Genomic DNA, 25,636 nt, shown 5'->3' on the forward strand with positions numbered 1-25,636 from the left:
GAACAACTTCCATAACCTCATTCTAATTTTATATAATAAAATAATAGTCTTTCTTCTCAGTGAAAATGTTTCACTTAACGTAACAAATGCAGGTTTGCCAGTTATCAAGAGTTTCCCGTCCTGTACCAGGTTCCCATGTAACAAATGACAGAGCAGACTAAGGGAAACAGGAAGAGAAAAATGTGCATTCAGTACACACTCAATTAGATCCTGGCCTGTAAATACACCTGTGTGGGACTTTTCATATCTACAGAAATTAGTATTTAATTCTGATAGCCCTCGAACCCATACCGTTTCCTGGGAAGAGTCCATACAACAAGAATATCTTTTTATCTTCTCATCTATGACAAGTTTAAAAGTGATCTGCAGTTATTCTGTATGAGCAGAGATAATCCCACACCCAAAAAATCATTTAAATCTGGCTTAACTGCTAAAACCTACTTAGAAGACGGATGTTTCTGAAAGTCTGAGCACTTATAGCCACTTCACACCCATCCGCAGGCAAAGTCCCAGCCAGGTGGTGACAGCAGGTTTTCTCTCTCTCCTCTCTGTGAAAACCAGAATAGTGAAGACTAGGACGGGAGGAATGTCATGGACAGAACTCACCAGAATTCAGTTGCAGAGTTCAGTCTAGGAGGTATGTGTCCAGAGCTCTTCCCAGATGATTGCTTCAAGCTGATATACACACAGGGAAAATCAGGCCCCCGGCTCCCCACGCTCTATTTTAAATGGCAGGCTGCGCAGCACATTCTCTCAATCTGACTGACCTCTGGGCTTCCAGTGCTGCCCTCCCACATGGAGCTGGTGTCTGATCACACTTGCTCTGTATTCTTCTCTGCAAAACCTCATTCCTCCTCTGATCTATTTGTTGATCTGAACCCCAAGTGATTCCACTGTCAATAGATATCCATGGGCTGCTATTAGGATAATTTCACACAGTGGATGTTGGAGCTTAGTACCTTAGCAAGCTTCCCTTCCTGAGCTTCCTGAGCAAAGCAGGGCTCCCACCCCCAACCACAGAAACATGGCTGATCTACCCAGAGGACAACCTGTTCCCAGGGAAGCCCTCTACACATTTATCATGGGATTTAAGCAGCTATTTCAACCCTAACTTTCATAAAAGCAACAGTCATGCTGTGTGGGTGCCTCTCCTTTCTACTTGTTTTTGACTTAAATGGGGCAAGAATTATTCAATTGAAATATATTAAGAGGAGGTGATTTTATGAGTTCACATGACACAAATATCACATTCTCAATCAAAAGTTCATGTTGCACAAAAAATCAAAGAAGCAGAACAAAAAGCTTATTAAAAATCAAAACTTGCACTACTCAGGTTTCTTACAAATTTTTACCATTCTCATATTACAAAAAAAAAAATAATTTTCAAAAAAGATCTGAAATTCTAAAGTATGGTTTTTAATTTAACATTTAACAGGTCAATACCATAGGTTCTGATGACAGCAAGCATTTGGCCCCAACATGGCAGCTATTTTTGTGCCTCAGTTTCCACATCTATGAAAAGGGAGCGCTGGCTAATATACTCCTGTTGTTGCCTTTAACTGTAATGTTCTATTCCACACAAGGTTAGTAGGTTTTATCAGCATATAGCAGAATTACGTTAACTTGTAATAAAAAGGTAAATAGGCTCAATATGAGTGGATTAACAAAATTAAGAGTATTTTAAATGTAGAAAATCAATGATTGAAGAGAAAAAGGAGTTTAAGTAACGCGGTAGACAATTTTGAGGGTCTCTACCTGGCTCACACTTCCTGCTCCCCAGAGAACTGTCCTCAGCACTCCTATCCTACGCTGTAATTCTTCGACCCAACCTCCAGCTCACTGATTTGGGAGCAGACACCAGCCCCAAGCAAGCTAAGGCAACCAGACTGTCTCTCCCTGGAAGCTGTCATTTTGATCTAATAAACCCAGGCCGGGCACTATTGTCCGGGTCGTGGTACCGGCGACCCTAAAGAGGCCACCTCTCCTGTTTCTAAAGACCCCGGGCAACCCTCAGACCCCAGGGCCACCGTGGCTCCTACCTTCCCTGCCTAGACTAATGGCTGTTATTCCCAGGATTCCTCTAAATACTTAAATTTTGAAGTTTAAAATAACTAAAACTAAACAAAATGAAAAGTCAGTTCCTTAGCTGAACTCACCACATGTCAAGCACCTAATAATCACATACGGCTACTGGCTACCGCACTGCACAGCCCCGATTTAGAGCACGTTTGCATCATCAGAGAGAGTCCTAGGGAATAATGCTGCCCCAGACCCCCTAATGAACTTCCACTTTTCTTAAGCTGCCAGGGTCAGGATTTGCTTTGTTTGATGTGTATGTGTTTGCTTTTTATTTGCTTTATACTTGCACCTATGAGAGTCTCCCGTAAATGATTTCTGGGTACTCTTAATAGTCCTAAGCCTTGGAGTTAATGTCACTTCAAAACTTTGTTTACTAACATCACTCCTAGACTCCTCCTGGGTCCCGGAATCTTGGAATTTAAGAGCTTGGAAAAACCTTACCACATACCTAATTCGATTTCCTGTTTTTTACACATGAAGAATTAAAACCCAGAAAGTTTGTAACTTGCTTTTGCTTCTGAACAGCACTTAAATTTGGTGTAATAGGTTATTTAAAACAAGATAAATGTGATACCGACTAAACTGAAATACACACCATAACTCTGCAAATCTCATGGTTACACAAGTAACCAAACATGAAGTTTAAATATTTATTTACTCGCCAAGCTGTTACTACACCAACTCCTTCCCACTCCCCACCCCCACCTTTTTTTTTTCTGTTTACTTTGTAAGGTACATTCGCCATGGTTACCATTGTTTTCAGTGTCACAACTCCCCATATCTAAAAGGCACAGAAAACATTCTGTACTTTCAAACCAGGGAGCAAATACATTTTTTATTGTAATTTTTATTTTTCACTAGAACCTTTATGTTCGAATCTGCTACATGATTAGTCATCTGTACAGATTGAAATCTGGATAGCTGAAGATGTTTTTATTCAGGTGCTTTTAAACAAACAGTAACCAAACATAATTGCAAATATGTGGATAAAAATGTCATACCTATGCATCAATAGATTTAAACTTGCTAAAGCAAGTTCTCAGGGCATCTTCATAAAGCAGCATGTTCTCTCTACCTCCTCCCCCCAAAATCTCTAAAACACAATCTACATGCTACCTGCAGACAAGGATTCTGAAGCTCTACTGTATTCGACGTCTCCCACCTAACCATAGTGAAATGTGTAATTGTCCATCCAATAGAGAGAATTTACACGTTGCTTTCAGGTAAATATAGAATTCAATATTCATGCAATGTTAATTCTGACTTAAAGGATTATTTCTAAACAATTCTTATACTTACTTGCTTTCCTGAGTTCAAGTGCTGTCCAGTGTTAGAGGAGTTTGTGACCTCCCAACCATCCTTTTCATGAAAGATCAACAACTAATGGGTTTTCCCCAATACTGGTTTGCGTCTCATATAACTATCTATAAAGAAATGGAGTAAAATGGTGCATATATATCATTGCAGACCCATATTTTTCTATGGCTTTTTCTTCTTAAGAGTACACAAGATTTCCCTCTGCTCCTGTCACATCACATAAACCCGTGTTCCAAATCAACTCAAACAATGATACACATTTCAAAGAATTAACCGAGACTATTTTCTTTTCCCTTCCCTTTCAAGCACCACACATTACACACACACACACACACACACGTTTCACATAATTTCTAACACATACGGGTGTTGGCCATTCCTATCTGAAGGAAACACTTCTCCCAAGCCCATAAGGCATGACCCACAAAGTCAACAAGGGCTGGTCCTGAACTTCAGGGCGCTGAGCTGAATCATGCCAGTAATCAATGGCAGTGTGAATAATGGAAAGCAGTCCAGGGGGCACAGACCAACACTTGCCTTCTTTCATCAAAGGTTTATGCAGATAATTTGTACCCCGCCCCCAAAAAGAGCCCCGATGGGGTAGGTCATTTGGTTGGTATGACGGCCCAATCAGAACACCAAGGTTGTGGGTTATATCAACCAATGAATGCATCAGTAAGTGGAACAACAAATTGATATTTCTGTTTCTCTCTCCTCCTTCGTCTAAAAAATCAATTAAAAAAACCGCCTAAATTCCAACATTGAAATTGTACAGCAAAAACTTAACGTTCTTTAGAGAAAATGTGGCAGAGCCAGTATGTACATCTGCAAGTAAATGAACACAAATGCCAGCCACAACCTTGGCACAGCTGTCCCGCAGACGCGGGGCTCCTCTGAAACACCTGCGGACACCAAGGAGGGGACCACACATTAGTCAGGTCATAACGTTTGCACCTGGAACTATTTAGCAGAATCATGGTTTCTTATGAATGGAAGTTATGGACCTATTTTAATAAAAGTCGAACCACTGATTAAAAAACAAAAACTTCTGTACACAGTTGAATGAGCTTTATAATCAAACTCTTAGCATCTGCGGGCCTTACCTTCCCTTAGAAATGGAACTCTAAATACTATTACAGGCTACTCTGGATGTGTCAGAAATTTGTCATCGGCTCCTGTTAAACATCACTCCAATACTGGTTAGTTACACTAAAGCCATAAAAACTTAAGTATAAGAGATTTAGCGTCAGCAGCCCCAGCTGGTTATGACAGGCCCGAAGAATCTGGAGACCTACAAAAGGAACCTGGCGCTTCAAAAAGGTCTGAGTAAGTGGGTCAGCTGTCACCTGTGACCGGGCTCGCCCTCTCGCAGGAGAGTGCATTAGCTGCAGCGGTCCGGGATCAGTTTTCAACAGCTGGGACTTGAACCTTTAGGCTTTTCAAAGTCGTTGGCAATTTCTTTTTTCGAGTGGAAAACATATTTTCCCCCCACAGGTTCGAGGCTGTACACAGGGGAAAATGTATGTGTGGATAATTTTGATATGCCTTTTCTCTTAAAGTAAGGGGCAAAAAGGACTTCAAGGCTGGGCTTACCAAATTACATTTAATATTTAAAGACTAAATTAAAAGGTCATTCTCAAATCTGTATTTCATTTCTCAATCCCAGCAACAGCAGGAAAAAAATAACCACTAACAGAAATACCTTTGCTAATTTATCTTGTTTTAGCAAAGTTTAAAGGTTTTGGAATGGTCATCAGCTTTACATCTCTGATTACTTTACATGTATTTAAATATACATATTTAAACATCAGAAATGCATCTGAAAAGGATCCTCATTTTTCTACATTCCTGTTAATACAGACATCTAGTATTGCACCACCAGAAGAAACGGAGATTAGAGTTTTCAGGAAGAACCGATGTTGACCTCCTCTTGACAGAGATCTTGTTTTGAAAATATTCAGCATGGAAACACAAGGTTCTAATCAAAACAGCGGCAAAGCCCTTTTCCTCAGATATGCAGCCCAGCTCCCAGTGTCGGAGTACGAAGCTCAGGTGCCCTGGGCCACTGCCTACTCAAGTGTACACAGTCTTCTGCTCAAAGGGCCCACCAGCACTCCGCGTCCAGAGCAGGGAAAGTGCTCACCACTTCCCTCAGCACATGCACACGTTTCTTTTTTTGCCTTCTAAAATATGTGGATCGTGTGGTATAAAAAAGGAAACAGAATAGTAGCTAGTTGTCTATTGATTCCCCCACCCCTTCCTGTATAAGTTGATGTGGGGAAAATGGCTAAATGTGTTTTACAGTAAATCCATCCAAAGACAAACGTTAAACTAATTCTGCTAATCGATGGTTGGTGACAAGTTCTATGCAATCTCAAAAAATGCAAATGGTAACAGTTTCCAACAGCCCAGCCAAGGCCGCCTTGCACCTTTTCCCCTCCTTGCTGGGACTGTTGAAACCAAACAGGTTAAGGAGATGGTCACCTTCAAGAAAGCCCTTTGCCCTGCCAGGCTGAAGTCACGCCAGCCACCAAAGTAGAATCTGTTATAAAAATAGGAGTCTCAGGAATCCAGGGGAAGCAAAGCACATTGTGCAGCCAGCAGTTCACACGGCCCACGACACAAAAGAGGTGCTGGAAACTTCAGGCTCTGCCTGAAGCAGCTATAGAATTAACCGCTCGTGCCATGTCAACCAGTTAAATTAACAAATCTCTAAAATGGCCACATGTTAGGCTGAAAAACCACAAGCAGATTATTTGGTGTTGCAGAGTCACAGTAAAAGACATTAATTATCTAGGTTTTTTTATGTCTTAGTTTATACATAAAAGCCATTTATTTTACTGAGGCAAAAAAAAAAACGTCTACCTAACCACCCCCCCCCAAAAAATGGCAAGGCTGCAATACAGAATACTAAAATTAAAATTAATTACTCTAATTATTACTCTTATCTCAATTTTCAGTCACCCTAAGGTCTAACAAACTCATAGATGACAATAATTTTTTTAGAAAAAGAAGAAAGGAATTGGTATCAAAATACTGCTACCAAAAGCAGAAATAAAGTTAAGGGGTTTACAGGAGTCTAAAGTATGTTGGTTACAAAGGCATGATGATGTCTGTGAGGTAGTAAAAATATTATTTGTATATTTAAAAAAATAAAGGAAGCAGCTGTCTAAACATTTTAGCTTTTTTCCCCCCAAAATGTTTACACACTGCTCTGAGGACAGAAATAATCCTAGCTGAGTCACTGTTTTAACCCACTGGAACGCACAGACACAGTCACAGAGGCCTGCCTTGGGTCCCTCTCTCCTTCCACTTTTTGATTCGAGGCATTTCCTCCCAACTCAGCTGCAAGAAGGAAATCCTGAAAGTGAGGGTCATAACCAAGTACCTGTCACTCCCCAAATGTGCATGACAACAGAAAAGGAAAATTCTTACCTGCCTGCTGGTTTCAATTAAAAAAAAAAATCTGAGAATTCTATCTTCTATAAACCACCATTATAAACTTAATGTCAATCCAATTTTACTAAAAATATGTGCATATACATATATATAGCAAGACTTATATATAGAAAAACTTATAAATTAAAATTACAACAAAAATAGCTCCAATCTAGAATATGCATTTTTGCAGATTCCCTTCATCTTTTTGTATCAGACTATACATTAATCACATAATTTCAATCACGGCTCCCTTATCGCCTTCTAGTATGCATTTTTACTTATCATAAACATTTCAATATGCCCACGTATTTGTAGTTATAGTGTCATTAAGAATTCCATAATATTCCACAAACTTAATACGCTATGCACTTGCTGGATTGTTCCTACCTTGCTTTCTCACAGGATAGGCTTCAGGTAGAATCACTCCAATTTGGGGCAATTGTGCCTTCCATTATTCTGTTGTTAGCCCCCTTCGGGGGTTCCAATTTCTTCTCTCCCACTGTAGCCATGCCTGCGATGAGCAACTTCATGTAATACAGCTCCCTTTCTCAGTTGAATAATTTCTTCTAATGAGTCAATGGTTGTAAACAATTTTTCAGTAACTATAATGTCTCATTGCTTTAAAAAATGTTTTCACCCATTTATAGTATCAAGAGTAGTAAAGTGGAACAAAATACCCAGTAATGATTTCAGTACTGAGACAACTCTGAGGTCAATTTTTAAATGCTCTTAACTTTTTTCACATTTCGAATTAAATGATCCATGCTTCTAGGTAAACTTCAAATATGTGTCTGCCACGGTGCAGGGCAAAATCGCTAGTCTCCCAACTCCTAAAACCCTCTCTGTGATGCGCGCTCTATTAACAATTTGGTGGGTAACTTTTCATACTTCTTCTTTTGTATATATAAGCATATATGACTATATGCAGGACTTCTAAACTTTTCTTTCACGTCACAATGCTAAGTCTCTCCCTATTCCCAATATAAGCTCATACTGTGACTTCTATGAACATAACATGACTTTTATAAAATGATTCTGTCTCATTCAAATATCACTTGATTCGTATACACTCAGTTTAACATTAGCTCCTAGTATTGTACCAATGTTCGGTTAACTGCCGCTCATGGATAACCTAAATTACTTGAAACACTGGGATTGTGTATGTGTGTGTGTGTGAGAGAGAGAATGAATTACCTTCCTAATCACGTTGAAGACCACTACTAAAATGGGCTTGCATGCCCTAAGATCATGTCGCTGGGGTGGTACAGGGAGGCATTTAGGGAGGAAGTTAGCCGGACACCAGAAATGTGTCACCCATGTGTGAATAACCAATACTTTATACCAGTAGTAGCGTACCCAACAAGACGAAAGATAAAAGTGACCTACAGTTTTTAAAGAGATGAATGACACACAGTTAAAAGTCAATAAAAGTTCAGAGAACATAGCGAAAATCTTGGAAATAGTGGAAATTCTAAAGGGTATTCCTAATTTGATGAAGCTATAAGACCTCTCCTGCAAGGACCACATTGTCGTTATCTCCATGCCAGCTGGACAACTTGCTGTTGCCGTCTCGGGATCTCCTCTGGGAACCCCTGCCTCTCCCGTGAGCAGCCATACAATCAAGGCGGACGCTCCCACCAAACTAGACCACTCCTCCTGCACCTGCTGCCCCAGCACTGTGTCCTATTTTTAACAATGCTATCACTATCTGGTATTCTCTTATTTACTTAGTTATTTAATAGATATCCTCCCCCACAAGAATCTCAGCTTAGAAAGTAAGGACACTGTCTCTTCATTCTCCCATTCCACTCATACCAGCAACCGTTTATCGAGCACACACACAGTGGGCCAAGGAGATGGAGCAGAGACAAAAACAGTCAAAAACTGGTGCCCTGCTGAAGCCTGCATCCCCACGAGGAGAGACTATCTACTACAACACTGAAACAGACAGCGTGTTAGAAGGTAATGTGTGCGCTGGAAAAAAAGAAAATAGGGAGAAAACATAGAGGGCCAAGGTGAGAGTGGAGGTGTGGGCATGCAACTGGAACCACCTGCAGCCCCTGAAAGAGAACGTGCAGGCAGCTGGTAAATACTGGCTCTTGGGACAAAGCCAGAGCGACCAAAGCCAAATCGCTTTTCCCGACTCCCTGGACACAGTGATTGGTTCTCAGATGTGCAGATAACAAGATCAGAGTCATTCAGATACAGGAGACTTTGGCACCGGCTAGCTCCATGGTATTTGGTGTTGTAGCCATGTGAGGTTTGGAGCTACTACAGCCCTTTTGCAATCATGAGAAGAAAGCCATTATAGGTAGGAAGGCAGAGCCCAAGAGAGCAAAATGATCGTTTGATTGTCTGGTTCAAAGGATGAAGATTTGCCCCTTGACTGGTCTATTCAATTACTTGGGACAACAGTAACTCAATTCAGTTACTTAGGAAGACTAACTAAATTAGCTCTTCTGTGTGGGGCAAAAACAACTTCCTGCTTTGCTTTCACTCATGGGAGTTCTCTTGGGGCCATTTCCTCATTTGGAAAAGTTAAGAGTTGCTCTTGTGGTGTTGTTCAATCCACTCTGAACCTCATTTCCTAGTGCTTGCGACCTAAAGGCCAACATGCATTCCACTATTGTATAAATCTGACACAAACCGTCTTCCCAGCACATCGCGTTCTCAGTATGACCTTGTGCAGGTGTGGAGTATTCCCCTACCTCCCTTCCACTCCCAGCCTCAACTTTCTACCAGTCCATACCCATACCCTACTCCCCCACCTCTGTCACAGCATTTCGCCCATTAATCCATTCCTCAGTCCGTCAGTCATGAGATCGAATGTGCTCAGCGGGTGAGGCACTGACAGACCGCAAGAGTAAGACTAATAAGGCGCAGCCCTTCTCAAGGACATTCCGGAAAGGAAAGGAACCACCACCTGAAGAATAGTTGCAAAAGCGAATGCGGGCTAATGACCAGGATGACGTGTAGGAGGCAATGGCAGTGCGAAGGGTACGGTGATAAACAAGTCTTTAGACGGCCCGCCACTTCCCTCGCCTCCTCTGCACCCACTGACGGTATTGTCTTGTATACACAGGGCCCCCAATACCAGAGTTTCTCTTCCCTACAAGGTTTTAGGTCCTTGTGGGCCGGAACTATGTCCAATTCGTTCATATTTCCCAACTTTCTAGCATATAATAAACAATAAAATTCCAATAAATGTCTATTAAATTCAAATATGGGCGTTTTGTACTCAAACTTTGAGAGCCATAGATGTTATTTGTAGTCCTAGTTAAGTTCCATGGCTTTTTGACAAACTCCTAATTTTACCTTATCTGTTTTGACAGCTGAAAGCTTATCAGACTGCTCATCCTTAACTCCATCAGGACAGACATGTGACCTCAGAATCAGCCTCTTCTTTGTGGATCAAAATAACTTTCTGCTTTGATCTAACCCGCTCTCCCAGGGGCCAAAGAGACCATTATTCTAGAGAGTTTCACTTTTGAGCGCTATATTCCGAAGCCACTGTGCCGTGGCAATGAATCAGAGAATTTCCAAAGCCACAATACTCCTTGACCAATTTAGAAAAAAAATTGAAAATAATAATGAACCAGGTGGAAGGAAGTAGAGCTTTTAGTCCTTAAGACACAGCAAACAACAATTAACTAAAAAAAAAAAAAAAAGAACACACAGCAGTAGGGAGTGGCAGGGGGAGAGCACAGTATGTTCCTGAAAAAAATTTTCTGAATTCCTAAAAGCTATGTGGTTCAAAGGAGAAAAACTGTTTTTATCATATGGTGAATAATGAATCTAGTTTTATTAAAATGTATTTCCATATGAAAATCTCATGTATCATATCACAAATTTAAATATAGATTAATCTTTTCCCAAATCTATGTGGTCATTTAAAGGCTATGATTTATATGTCTGATAAATCAAACTTGCTAGCCATATTACCCAAATCTAATCCACTATTTCAAAACGTTGTATTAAAAGTTTGGTGCATTACAGGTTTAGTCGGCTACGGGAAGGGGGCCGAGAAACAAAAGCCATGTTCACGGTGCAGCCCGCGGGCAAGTGCCGTCCAAAGCTGGGGCAGGAAATGGGCTCATCTTTTCCCTACTGTCACCCCACCGGCACGCTGTGTTCTCCTCCCTTCTTTCACGGCTCCAGTCCCTTTTCCACCTTCCCCCCTTTTCCAAATGACAGTTCGGGCAGCTATGGACTGCCCAGAGCCTGACACAAGGGCTGAAAAGAGCTCACAAAATCTTCACTTTTCAGACCTCCATGGGATACCAACCACCCCATGGATGGCTGTGTCCTCTTAAGAAAGGAAGGAGTGCTGGCCACTTTCTCTTTGCAGTACCTGCTCCTACCCCAGTACACACCCTTGTATTTTTCCGGAGCTACAGGATGCTCCTGTTCCCAACCTGCACGTCTGTGAGCATGGAGTGGCAGAGCAGAGCTATGTCCAAAGGTCCTTGCCCCCCCTTCCATCTCCACCTTGGCATGTAATTAGGTGACCTTGGGCAAGTCACTTTGACTCCTTGGGTCTCAGATAATCCAAGCAATTGCTAGGTCCCTTTCAATTTTTTTATTCCTGTTTGTTAATTATTCCTACAGATTTCCTTTTATTGCATTTGCTTATTTGTTTTATTTGGTCTGTGTTCTGCTCCATGAGGGCTAGGACTGTATCTGTATCAACTGCTGGCACTGGGTCTGCCAGACACCTAGGGGCATTCTGTAAGTGTAAGGAGAATGAACTTACATAGACAGGAAAATCGGTATTTCAGTATTTTGAAAGCAAGCCTACTAAAGCAATAGGGCTATCTCTTTTGTGGTGCCTCGGAGGCGATCTGCTGCTTCAAGGGAAAGCTGAACATCTCTTTCCCAGCCACTGGTTGCCAGAAACTCATTGAAAGGGACAATGAACACAAACTTTGTACCTTTTATGTGAAGCGTATGGCCACAGCAGTTGCTGTTGATGCTCTGGGTGGAGAGTGGAAGGGCTATGTGGTTCAAATCAGTGGTGGGAATGACAAACAAGGTTTCCCCATGAAGCAGGGTGTCTTGACCCATCGCCTTGTCCACCTGCTGCTGAGTAAGGGGCATTCCTGTTACAGACCAAGGAGGACCAAAGAGAGAAAGTGCAATCTGTTCAGGGTTGCATTGTGGATGCCAATTTGTGCTCCCCACTTGGACATTGTAAAAAAGGGGAGAAAGATACTCCTGGTCTCACTGATACTACTGTGCCTTGTTGCCTGGGGCCCAAAAGAGCTGGCAGAATCCACAAACTTTATAATCTCTCTGAAGAAGATGATGTCCGCCAATATGTTGTGAGAAAGCCCCTAAACAAGGAAGGCAAGAAACCTAGGGCAAAGCATCCAAGATCCAGCGTCTTCTTACTCTACGTGTCCTGCAACACAAACGCTGGTGTATTTCTCTACAGAAACAACATACTAAGAAAAATAAGGAAGAGTCCACAGAATATGCTAAGCTTTTGGATAAAAGAATGAAAGAGGCCAAAGAGAAATGCCAGGAACAGACTGCCAAGCGATGTAGGCTGTAGATTTTACTGGATTCTACCTCTAAGTCTGATCCAGTAAAAAATGAGATTTTCTAAGAGTAACAAATAAAAAAGATTTAAAAAAAAGCAAATAAGGAAAGAATGACCTGTTTTTTTTAAGTTCAGCAGTTACTAATTAACTGTGGTACCTGCTACCTACAGGAAGCAAGCATCTTTGAGACACCACGTCACAAGGAGTAGAGAAAGCAGTGGCTCTCAGAGAGGAAAAGGAGTGGGAATAGGAGTAAGGTCATCAGGTCCACTTATAAAAAGCACTGATGAGAGTGGGCCTCTAAGAACTTTTTTTGAGGAAGGCATCTCCTCAAGTAATTTCAAAGCACTGATGCCTATCAACACATCACCTCAGTTATGAACCATCAAATCAGATAACCATTAAGGCCCCTTCCAGCCTTAGCAATATGTTGTGTTGGATACATACCAAATTTTACCAAATCGCTACCATTTTTTCAGGTGTACTTCAGCACTATAATTTTATATCCAAATGTCTACTAGATGCTATAATTTTATGGCCTATATGTAGCTAACTTCAAGTATTTCATTAGGGGCTAAATTTTAGTCTCTAATACTACCATTTTCTAAGAGTATATTTCAGGACATTTTAATAATGAAAAAACTAAATACATTATGTATGGCAAGAGAGAAAGAAAGACAGTTCCTTCCATCTAGAGTAGGGTTTCTCAACCTCAGCACTACTAACGTTGTGGGCTAAATAATCCTTTACTGGAGGGGGCTGTCCTGTGTCCTGTGGGCTGGTCAGTAGCATCCCTGGCCTCTACTCACTAGACAGATACGAGTACCTGAGCCCTACCCCTAGTTATGACCACAAAAATATCTCCAGACACTGCCACTACCCGCCCCCACCCCTACCCCACTGGAAACTACTAGGGGAATAACATTACACATTAAAGTAATTTAACAATCTGGGGTCTCAGGACACCAAACGACCACTGTACATAAGGTAGGGTTTGCTGCCAACAGGCAATTACATAAGGGAAAGAGCTACTTATATAAAAGAATATTCACTCATTTGTTGGTTTAAAACACTTTATGAATAAACAGACAAATTAAACATGAGCACATACATGTTCTAAGATTATTATGGAATTCTAAGTAACATTTCCTGAACATTTCTAGAACTTTCCTTTTGGAAAACTGGACACCCTTATTCAGAATCTCATTGCAGATCTTATGACTTAAGACCACATCTAGATAGAAAAAAACAGAATGGAAACTTGGCAACTGTTTTGATATGATTACTTTGTTTCAAACTTTTCTCTTTGGGAAAAGTCTAAATTATAGCTTTTTGCAGTCAACACTAATTAAATTAACCAGATAATTAGAAAATCTACAAATAACTTTTTGCCATGTAGCCATAATCTACTGTAATAATTTAAAGATGTTCCCATCTATGTCCATGAGTCCTCTTAACTGGAGTTCTAAATACCAGGGGAAAGTGAAAAAAGAAAAATCACTCAGACTCTGCAAGTCGAACACTAGAGAGGGGGATCTTCAGCTTTCTGATGGACCAAATACAACATCGTATGAACTTTACATAAACTTCTTTGCAATTGTAAGGCCTGAAGAATGGTGCCTTCCCATTTTTTCTTTGTAACAGATTGAACAGAAGCGAAGTTATTTTTTTTATTTCTAAAGGAATATTATGTCTTTTAAGCAAAATGTGCCAAAAGGAGAACCACACTGACTATTTAAGCTTAAAAAACTAATATTATGCATTTTAAAGATATTTTTATGTGGTAGCATGAGAGGTATTTCCAAACTTCGTTAAGAATTACCAACCTTGTTAAAGTGGGTACTTTTCTCAAATAAATTTAACTGATTGCAATTAAAGTAAACTTTAAATAATTTAAGATTCTTATTGTGTCTCATTCACAGTAAAAGATACAGTTAACCATTATCAATAGGCTAAGGTATTTGTTTCCACAATTAAATACAGGCATTATATACGTGTATCTTTTTAAGTGCATTATTCACCTAGAGTCTAACAGGCCACATTTCTCCCAGCGCCTACTTTTGTTCACTGCACTGCTCACTAACAGCAATGTAAGAAAGCTAAGGAGGAGTAAGAGGAAGATGAATGAACTATATTCATTACATTACAGGTTGTAGTAAACCAGCTCACCTTCTTTTTTTGCCTTAAGTTAAACTCTTCAAAAATAATCAGGAGGTAAGTAGAGTATATGTATTCTCTTTTTAAAGATGGAATCCCATATGTCCCTATCACTCCTATATATTCTGGAGACTATTTCATTTTATAATATTTTTTTAAAGACTTATTTATTTTTAGAGAGAGGGGAAGGCAGAAAGGGAAGGAGAGAAACATCAATGTGTGGTTGCCTCTTGCACACCCCCTACAGGGGACCTGGCCTGCAACTCAGGCATGTGCCCTGACTGGGAATCAAACTCAAGACCCTTTGGTTAGCAGGCCGGCACTCAACCACTGAGCCACACCAGCCAGGGCTCATTTTATAATATTTAAGGATTTTAGTTACAGGCTTACTTTCCTGAGGGTTTCTACCAATTTACTGTTTCTTTTTCCAAATGACATTTTAAAAAAATGAAAGACAGCTTTTCTAAAGTTTATTATTTCAGACATAGGCAAAAACTTACATTTATGCATAGGTGAGTACCACTGATAAACAATCATATACCTAAAAGTTAGATTTAAAATTATAGCTGAAGTTAGTCAGTAACTCATATTGAAACACTGGTAAGTCATTTAATGTGTCCTTAATGGTCCCGTCTATAACAAGTCTGCAGTCAAATCACATTGAAAATATTTTAAGTTAAATAAGAATACATGAAATAACAATATATTTAAAACATCCAGAGCTTCTTTAGAAAAATTTTACTATTTGCGCAATTAAACACAGTATCATTCTAGGAACTTACAAGGTTCACATCAGAGGTGATGATAAATGAGGTCCGTCTGGAAAAAGTCCAGCCATTGTTAATATAATGAGAACGGTTTGCATGACATCTATGTAACCCGGCAGCCAAGGAGAGTGGACTGAAATGCACATGTGTGAACAATGATGACTTCACTGTACTAGTCAGTGGGGAGTAAGCACGTGTACTACGTGTCCATCACATTCAAAATGACTGAGCAAGTAGAGCAATGAATCTGCATCAAATTGTGTTAAGCTTGAACATTCCTCCGTGGAAATTATCTGGATGATTCAGAAGGCTTTCGGAGACGATGCAGTGAGTGCAGTGCAAATAAGAGTATGGCACAAATGTTTCGACGATGGCCGAGAATCTGTTGAAAGTGATCCATGTTCTGGAAGGCCTGCAACAAGCACAACACCTGAGAAAGTTGAACGTGCATGGATTGCAATCAACAAAGATCAGCAACTGACAGTGCGAGAACTAGAAGCTGATCTGGGGATTCCAAAAACTGTGTCCCAGATATTGATGCAGGATCTCAGCATGAAAAGTGTCATGGCAAAACTCGTTCCGCAACTTCTGCTGCCAGAGCAGAAGGAACATCGTGCTGCAGTTGCTAATGACTTGATTCAAACCACAGGCAGTGAACCAGAATGGGCTCCCTAACGACTTCTGGCTCTTCCCAAAACTAAAATCACCTTTGAAAGGGAAGAGATTTCAGACTGTCGATGAGATTCAGGAAAATACAACTGGGCAGCTGATGGCAATTCCAACAAAGGATTTTGCAAAGTGTTTTGAACAGTGGAAGAGACGCTGGGAGAACTGTGTGAGGTCCCAAGGTGCCTACTTTGAAGGGGACTGAGGTGTCATTGTCCTATGTACACTGTTTCTTGTATCTTGTATCTTCTTCAATAAATGCCTCTACTTTTCATATTACATGGCTGGACTCTTTCTGGGCAGACCTCATAATGACAAAACAAGGAATATTATACATTGCTGCCTTCCTTGTTTTCTTATGTTGTGTATTCTTTGTAATCAAGTTTGGTTGCCTTCTGTCAATGACACTGGCAAGTAACAAGTTCCCTGTGCCTTCCTAATCTTCTCTAATCTATTTCTTTTAGAGTTTCAATGGGATTTATTCAAGATAACAAATAGTATATATTTTAGCACAGTGCCTAATACATAGTAAGTTTAAGAGGAACTATAAGCTTCCATTTCAAAAGGCATGAAGTAAAATTAATCATCATCACACTTACTTACCGCATCCAAAGTTATTACTATATGGACATCATGAATTGGCTTTGTAATACAGGTCACTGCTTAGTGAGGATAACATCAGCAGACCGACATAAGTTGATTGAAGCCGGCCCACAGTCTTTTAAAAGCCATACAGTCTGACTATGCAGACGGAATACCGCCAATTGCCTCCGTTACCAGAAAGGGGAACGCATGGATGATGAACCCTGGGAAAGGCCATAGCCCCCACCCTCATAATCAGATGGTAGCAGAAAATCTGAATATAACCCACCATGACAGGAGCCTCTACAGGAATTTTTCCCCTGTTCTTTTGTGCAGGAATATTGGTAAGGGCAAAGAGGATCCCCTTCCCTAAGTCTTAGATAAGGAAGGTCTGCTGCATATTGCTTCAGGCATTCTTAAGTACAATCATGAAGGTAGCTTTGCTCGATTGGTTTTTCTTGCCTCATCACAATGTTGTGATTAAAGTTCCTTCCGTTTGAATAGTTCAGCTGTTTTTTCCTTGTATCGCCAGCACGTCAGTAGTGAAAGCACACTGCCGATGCTAAGCAGTATGACCAGGAGTCAGAGAACCAGCTCTTAAAGGAACTGGCTCTGCTCACACTTCATTGTGTGCAGGGCAAATCCCTGCTGGGTTTTCTCAGCGGCGACAAGCCAGTTCCAATGAATGACTCCTGAGGTTCCTCTCAGTTCCAGAAAGCTAGGATTCTGGCTTTTCCCCTATGGATCTTAGAATCAGCACAAGCAGCAGATCACACATCTTCCACGCCAACATTACAGAAAGGTGACCCCCAAACAAGCTCAAGAGTCCCTAAGGTGCAAACCAAAGTCACTCAGCACCACAGAGTCTCCTAATCCCTTCTAAACTGAACTGATGCAAAGAAAACTTTGTTCAAAATCACCCAATAGCTGGCTGTCCTTCCAAGCCGGTGACTGGCTTGTCCTTCCATACATCTAGCAGGGATCATTTTTAAAATTAACTTTACCTATCAGAATTTTATAGTTTTGTCTTCTATGTCTGTGAAATGCTAGAGGACAGAGACTTGCTACCCCATTGTTAACAAGCATGGAGTAAGTGTATGTAAGTGATACTGAGTCAATGATTTATAATTTCTATTAGAAAAAAGTCCAACTTATTTTCATCAGGTTGTAAGCGTCTCCTTTACCATTAAGAACAGGCATCCCGCACACCCCCTGAGGTTACTTTAAAGGGCATTCTTTTAACACTTTTATGGAATACCTATGTCTATATTTTATCTTTATGTACATATACTGTCATACCTTGGTCCTCGTCAAACCCTATACTCGTTGCATTTTGATGAGAAAAAAATGATTTCGCACTCGCCACTTGCTCAGCACTCATCACACTTGCTAGAACTTGTATGAGTTACGACACCGCCCAGCAAGAGAAAGTGCTTCATTACTCACTGCTTGAAAAAGTCGTTCGGTATTCATTGGTTTCGGCACTTGTCGCAAGTTCTGGGACGAATTAACAACGAGTACGGAGGTGCCACTGTTTCTCTATGTGCCAAGCTCTGTGCTTGCCACTAGGTTTGTAAGTGTAACTAAGATAACGGTATTTGCCCTCCAGGAACACAGTCTCCCAAGGAGGAGGGAGAAAAGTAATGTGCTGACTGCTATTTCAGAGAGACACATGATTTGAACCATAAGGACAAATAATCTAAAATGTTACCAACCTTATTTAACAGAAGCTAAGATTAGTGCACCTACACATTAAATATTTCAAGCTGTCAAGTCAAACTACTCATATAAATACTGTGTACCCAGAAGATGTGAGTTACGGTAACATTATAAAACACGGTTCACCAGAAAACCCACTGGGATCGAAGACTGACAAAGTCACACACCTTGGCTTAGGTTTTTCCCGACACACAAAGGGAATAAATCAGATCAAAAGCATAAACTGTGATGACAGTCTCCTAGGGAATTAGTCTTACCACAGCGATGAAATATTTTCATTACTTTTTAAGTTAATTTTTAAAGTTCCTTTATGCCACATAAGATAGTATTTCACGTGAGGTCTTAAATGTTACTCGAGACTGTACTGTCTATCTGCCTCCCCAAAAGTTAAGAGACTCTGAGTAATTCTGAGTTCTCTCCATACTAAGAGTATCATTGTTTCTATAACTATTCATAGGTAATTTGATGGTTTAAAGATAGAATAAGGGGGGAAAACATTAAACAAATTATCTCAATGTTAGAAAATCATTTAATACATAGGATCTTAATTTAAACCATTTCAAAGGTCCTTAACAGAAGTCATCATCACTCATCATAAACAGAATCATTTTAAATACCAGCACAGAAACATATTTATGTAAACCCTTATCTATAAATTTATATTTATATAAATTTGTTTATAAAATATGTAACATATAACTAAACACACACACACAGACACAACATAAAGCAAGCACTCACACCTCCAAATGTCCAAAATTTATTGGGACTAAAACATTCAACTCATTTAATATCAAAAACAACAGGATACTCTCTGATTGTTATACATTAGCCCCCAACTCAAATATGTCCAATGAAATTAGTGTGTAACTCACCCAATTCTCTTGATCATTTTTCATCCAAGTAATGCAACCACCATGTTCAATTCTAGGAAAAGTAATCCTGTTTAGGTTTTTAAAGGGTGGTTTATGTATTTTAAGTTACCTTTTACTGTTTTTTTCATATTTAATGATATGATGCTTACTCCAAATAACATGATTAATTTATTAAAATTCTTATATATTTAAATGTGTGTGTATGTGAGTTTGGGTATGTTTAAATCACATATGAGCTCAAAGAAACCCAGCAAATAATGGTCCTATTAAAAAAAATATGCAATTAAGTAAATTACTTATACATGTTTTCTACAAGTCATCCATTTAATAAAGCTTAGAGAATATCCCAAAGAAATTTCAGTTTTGAAAGGAAAAAAGGAAAGCAAAGCTACCCAGCTTTTAAAAGGGTACACCTTGTTTTAGAGTAGAATCTACCTGGTAGAGATTACCTAGACTTCTGAATAATGTTTGTTACAGGTATGATAATAAGGAACTATTAAGTAAAATGTAGAAGTACTATAGAAAAAGCCCCATACTGAAAGTAAAGAGATGACTCTATGAATTCATTTATGCCAGAAATACTTCCCAGCATGCTCTCAGCTCTGTCATTAACCAGCTATGTAACCATGGACAAGGGATTCAACGTCATTTGAGCGTCTTTAAAATGTAGTAGCAGCCTCATGTTCCAGGCCCCTCTGGCCCTTACTTACACTATGAGAAGGGCAAGTTGCAATGAAGTATTATTCCAAGCATCTTAGTACTACATAACACCATATAGGCAAGGACAAACTTTTCTAAGTTAGCATGTTACCACAGAGTAATAAATAATTCTTGATCTGCATGGCAGTTTATTATAGAAACTAACAGGAAGATAATTAACAGAATGTGCCATCTCTATCATTACCATACTTTTTTTTATACAGAACTCCAAAGAACATGAAAGTACTAACCAGTTAATTCTCAATATTATCATGCCCATTTGACAAAAAGAGAAGTTGAGTCTCAGAGCCATGAGAGTAATCTGACCCTTTGTCAGCAAGGCAGAGCCTCACATGACTCGTCAAAAGTTCCTGGCTCTCTCCCAGCCACTGCCTTTTAGAAGTAAGGCAGTAGGAGCCTCCTGGATCGCTCTAAGGCAGAATTGTAAACTGCATGCAGGAATCAAGTGGAAAAGTTTAGGGCCAAACTTATGTCTCACTTAAGAATGGGGAGTGGCCATTAAATTTTGTTTGGGTGTTACTCAAAGCTACACCTACTTCGAATCCCACCCCTTTGTTAAGAACCCCGGAAGGACATTTCATAATCAGGCAGGGCTTCACTCTCCCCTGTGAACATGCCAGAATGAGAAGGGAGCTTCAGGGCAGAACCTATAGTTCTGTATATTTGCCTCTAAAGTCAGTAATAATTTGTTCATAAGATGTGTAATTCTGACTTGTTTCAAAATAACATTTTCTGAAAGTAAAATGGTCAAAATATCTATTTAAAAGTTTACTGGTACTACTAAAATTACAAATGTTAATAAAGGCTCATATTTCTTTTACCTCTACCTCTCCAACGATCTAACACTGACCCACCCTAAAAAAATACCCATATTTTGACTATGTGTACACTAAAATGTGTAAATGTATTCATTTTACAGAATAATTTTTATTACCAAAAGATATATAATACATGATCATATATTTATGTATACACAAAAACCTGCAATTTCCTTTGTTCACTCAAAAATATCATGTACACTTTTCCAAGCGGAGAGATATGTACCAATTACTTTTAATATGACCATATTATATTCCATACTTTAAATGTACCATATTTGGTTCAAAATGTTGTCACTGATTTTTTAATTGATAAAATACATTTTTTAACAATCAAGTTATATTAACAACATGTAGGTCACAAACAATAGACGTCCCTGTACTCTATCCGTACGTACTGTTACTTTCCGTAGGGTGGGTTCTAACAAGGACAGGACCACTGCGATGTACATGTTAGGTGTAAAAAATTCACACTCTTATCGACAGAATACAAAAACATCAATTACTCCATAACCTTATTAACATTAGCCATGTTAAGCCCTTGTAAATTAACCAGTCTGAAGAGATACACACGACACTTAACATTTTCATTTGTGTTATCCTGGCCCTCAAGGGCTTGGGTGCACTGATGAATCTTCACTGGCCGCGTCTGCATCTCACCTACTCTTCATATGCTTTCTCTTATCAGTGCATGGAAGCCCTTTACACAGCATGTGAATTTGTCTACCATATTTTTGTAAGTATTTTTCTGCCTTTGTTTATGCTGTCATTTGCGAATAAGAATATTTTACTTTATATAACCAAACCTGCAATTTTTGCATTATGAGTCAGTTTCTTAGCAAGCTTATGAGGGCCACCTTCAGCAGGACATTTTACTAATATTGTTTTCTCCTAGTAGTTTTCACTTAAGTTGTTTTTTAGCTTTATTTTGTTGTTAATATATTTGGTATCTGTGTTTATGATATCAAATAAGGTTAAAAGCTATGCCATTTAGTCTTTTAATAATCCATGCCTTTTCTATTTAATTAAAATATTATTTTATTACTTAATTCATTTCACTATGTACTAGAACCTGTTTCCGGGCTTTGCTTATTGGCGCCCATTTCTGCGCCAATAATGCACTGTAATTTGTATTTTAATTTTTGGTATAAGGACAACATTCTCCTGCAGTTTCATTTTTAATTTCTATAGACAAAAAAGCTTTCACTTATGGTTTTTAAAATTAATGCAATAAAAATCTAAACACAGAATGTTGTATAGGATGTTCAACTTTCTCATCTAGATAAGGAAGTCATTGATCAATCTAATCTAAACTCCTCATGTGAGATTTTAAACAGTATTATATTTAAAAATAAAATATATTTCCATAACCTAATAGGTTTTAACATAAAAACTTACAGCTTCCACAAGTTCTAAACTCTATACCCATTTATTTAATTTGCCAACACAAGTAATTAAAGAATATGAAATAAAAATTTATCTTTGACCTTACAGTTTTTAAATAGGAAAACAAATTCAAAAACCTCTAATAAACGTTCCTTATTTTTATATGCTACAATTTATATGAGGCTGTCTAACTTTAAATAGGCCCATTGGTCTGGCCCAATTTAAGAAAAAACATTGAGGCCATTGAAAATTAACTGAAATGTCAACCCACTTTAGAAGAAAGCTATTAGTAAAACAAGGGTGAAGTTACAAGCACTTGTGAAAAGCACAATAAATAAACAATGAGCCCCATTCAAAGATACTGGGGAGATATTCAGGCTTTGCAGAGTTAGAACAGAAGACAGCAGAACCAGTTTCCACATGGGCAGGAGTTTGTTTACTTTATTTTGCTTATCTGAAATCAGAGCAAATGATGCCAGTAGTTTGGAATGGCTAAAAAGGTTCCGCGGCATCTGAACAGAAAAACTGCCTGGCTTTCAGGCAGCTTGACTGCCTTGCAGTGACTTTTGCGCCTGTGAACCTTGAAGGTCCCATTTGAAAACTGAACTGTTTGAGTCTGCAAAAGGTATTATTATTCTTTATTCATCCTCTACCAATTTTAGTCATATTTTTAAGAGGTGATCAAAAGAAATAAAGAATACTTTCTAAATTAAGGTTTATGGAAATAGTATGTTTCACACCTCAGAAAAAAAATGTGAAATGAATTTAAATGGCTACTTTTAATCATAATTGAAGTTTTCTAAGTAATCAACAAGTACTGAAAACTTGAATTATAATGATCTGTTTCCATGATTTAATTTGAGGCCAGGCTAACTGATGAGAAAGCCTAGAATATGCTTCTTTTAAAGTACAAGTATGAAGGAAAAATGATAACAATCATCCTTTTTTCATATAAAAGGTAAAAGATAACTGTATTCTTTTGAGAGGATAAAATAAAATTCAAAAACTTCTATTCAAGTACAATTTCAGAGTAAAATCATTTGTCATAATTTTCCTACTTCAAAAGCACCAAACAAAAGTTTATCAAAGGTTTGGAGGGGTTTAGAAAAAAATCAATGATGATAGTTTTTAACTTTTACACATATCTTCTCCTGGCATCTACCAGTCATGAAACATACCTGCCCTAACAACCATATAGTTTTCCAAGTGTTTTTCAGAGTTCACAAAAATGATCATATAGTCAGTCAGTCTTAAAAGATGGAAATACATCCACCTTCAGAACCTGAGAACTTCACTACCAATTAAACTAGTTAATTTCAAAGCTTTATACAACGTTTTGAGAGCCCAGGGTTACTGGACAAGTAAATTTAAGTGATAGATTTTTTTTTTCCCAAGAGAACAGTTGTTTCCAAGGAAAAAGTTTTAGCACTGCCTCCCAAAAAAGAGAAAGAGAATGTGCGTTACTTTCATAAGGTGTTGAGGCATTCACAACAACTACGAGAGGTAAAATTACAAATTCCTTAATGCAGGAAAATTAGCTCTTTGTCACATCCATGAAACACCTCTTGTTTGGTTAGCTCACCCTGGAAGAGGTTTCTAAATCAGTTAGCTGTCATTAATCTAATTGCATATTGGGCTAGCTAATTAGAGCGGCACTTTCCTGTTTAAAATACACTGCTTCAGGTGTGGCTTGAATAAGTAGCCAACTTTCACCCCGCACCCTAACTCACTCCAGAATCAGTGCTCTGTCTGGAACACCTACCACTCCAATGTTGGAATGTGGCCTGCCTCCTCCACCTGACCACAGAGGTTCCCTCTCAGAAAGCCACAAATTGCAAGCGCTCAATTTCAGCCAACTTTGGAGGTAAAGCCAAAATGAGTGTGAAACTAAGAAACCAACAATGATAACTGACATATGAACGCCATAAAAAATAAACAAATATGGGCTGTATACCCACTACCATCCTCACTTCTCAGAATAAAGAGAACACAAAAAGGCTCCTATTCTGACCTGAAAGAAAAAAATGTTCAGCAAAAGCAAATCAGAAAGTAAACAAGCTGAGCTCAGACTTTTCTCCTTGCTCTAAATTTTACTGTCATTCTGAAGTTGATGTACCAATCCAACTCCTTTATTTTATATAGACTGCTTATTTTGTGAAAGTTGTACTCTCATTTCTTTTTTTGTTTTGCTATTATCGTCTCCTTTAGTTTGAGATGTGAGAATTAGGGCACAGATAAGCAAGACCAAACCAATGACTGCAAGGTCTCAGAGCTGGACCAGGAATGCGAGCCAAGGGCGGCGCTCTTTCCCTCCTGGTTGACCTCTCCTCCACGAGCACTTGTTGAAGATCTCGGTGACCACACCACCGCCTCTCCCCCTCTCTGAAGCACTGGTGTTGTCAGTATGCTAGCTCTACCAAACTACCAAATAATTTTTCCCAGCAAAGCACGCTACACTTAGATCCTGCTGTACATTCGAAGAATCTGAAATGAAATTAAAAGAAATCACTGCCCTAATTTCATTTTAAATCAAAGAAAACCAGATTTTGTTGGCATATTGTATTTATACAAATGACCCGGCATGCACGGAAAACGAGACCGTCTGAGGGTAGAGTTCTGCCTTGTAAACTTTCACTCCAGTCAACGTCGTGATCACGGCTCTGCTTTTCCTGGTCCCAGGGAATTTGAACACAGAATATGTTGAAATGAGGATGAATAACTCCCATATTTTCACTGCTTCTGGGCTTTTACCTCTGCAAAACAATTCCGAGAATGTAGTTTGGCAGCACAAACCAAGGAAACCAGATAGGTCACCATGGTTAGCTGACTTATCGACTGAAAATGAACCTTCTTTAAAGTCCAACGTTAATGCCTGCAGATGGACAAACTAACTCTCTAAAAAGTTTTCTCCTAACAAATGGCTTACCTCAATTATGTGACAAATGGTGACTATCTTGATTATGAAATGTAGTTATAACTGGTAGTGTTAAAAAGGTTAAAACACGGTCAACTTTTTTGGTTGGAATTTTCTCTTACATTCCTAAATCTACCAGATGTGCCTTCGGGCCAAGCCTTGGACACTAGGTGCCTGGTATGTGAAGCCTTCCTTAGGAGCAAAAAATATGCTCGATGTTTTTTCACAGCCCAAAGTAACCAATGAGGTTATAACTGAAGCATTCACTGCTTTTTTTAAGGACACACTTCTTTTAAAGTGTGTCCTTATTTATACTCCAATTCTATGGTAAGTTCAGTTTCATTAAAGGACACAACCACCACTTCAAAGTATGAATCCTTACTAGGAGTCTACTGAATCTGTTATCCAGAAATAATTAATGATAAAGCGCAATAACTGAGTAATCAAGGCAGAATTTCATAATTATATCTTATACATTCTTTGGCCTTTTCATTATTGGGTGTGTCCCAAACAACTCGACAGTACATCTTGTAATGACTCATGTGTACACATTACATGGACTTCTATTTGTGCTCTTAAAGATTCATACGCCTAAAGTTGGGCCTGGAATGTGAAATTAAGAGTTATTTCTCAAGAATTTAATGTATTTTCC

At 39.0% G+C, this 25,636-nt stretch overlaps 1 protein-coding gene and 1 pseudogene across 2 annotated transcripts in view; one reads left to right on the plus strand and one right to left on the minus strand.

The window, feature by feature from the left end:
* LOC112317677 (small ribosomal subunit protein eS6-like) overlaps window positions 1-13,233 on the plus strand; it is a 56,254-nt pseudogene extending 43,021 nt beyond the window's left edge.
* Window positions 1-25,636, minus strand: part of PPP3CA (protein phosphatase 3 catalytic subunit alpha) — a 305,211-nt gene that overhangs the window by 244,404 nt on the left and 35,171 nt on the right. The window lies entirely within an intron of this gene.

Source organism: Desmodus rotundus, chromosome 4 (assembly GCF_022682495.2).
Source record: "Desmodus rotundus isolate HL8 chromosome 4, HLdesRot8A.1, whole genome shotgun sequence".
Taxonomy (NCBI): domain Eukaryota; kingdom Metazoa; phylum Chordata; class Mammalia; order Chiroptera; family Phyllostomidae; genus Desmodus; species Desmodus rotundus.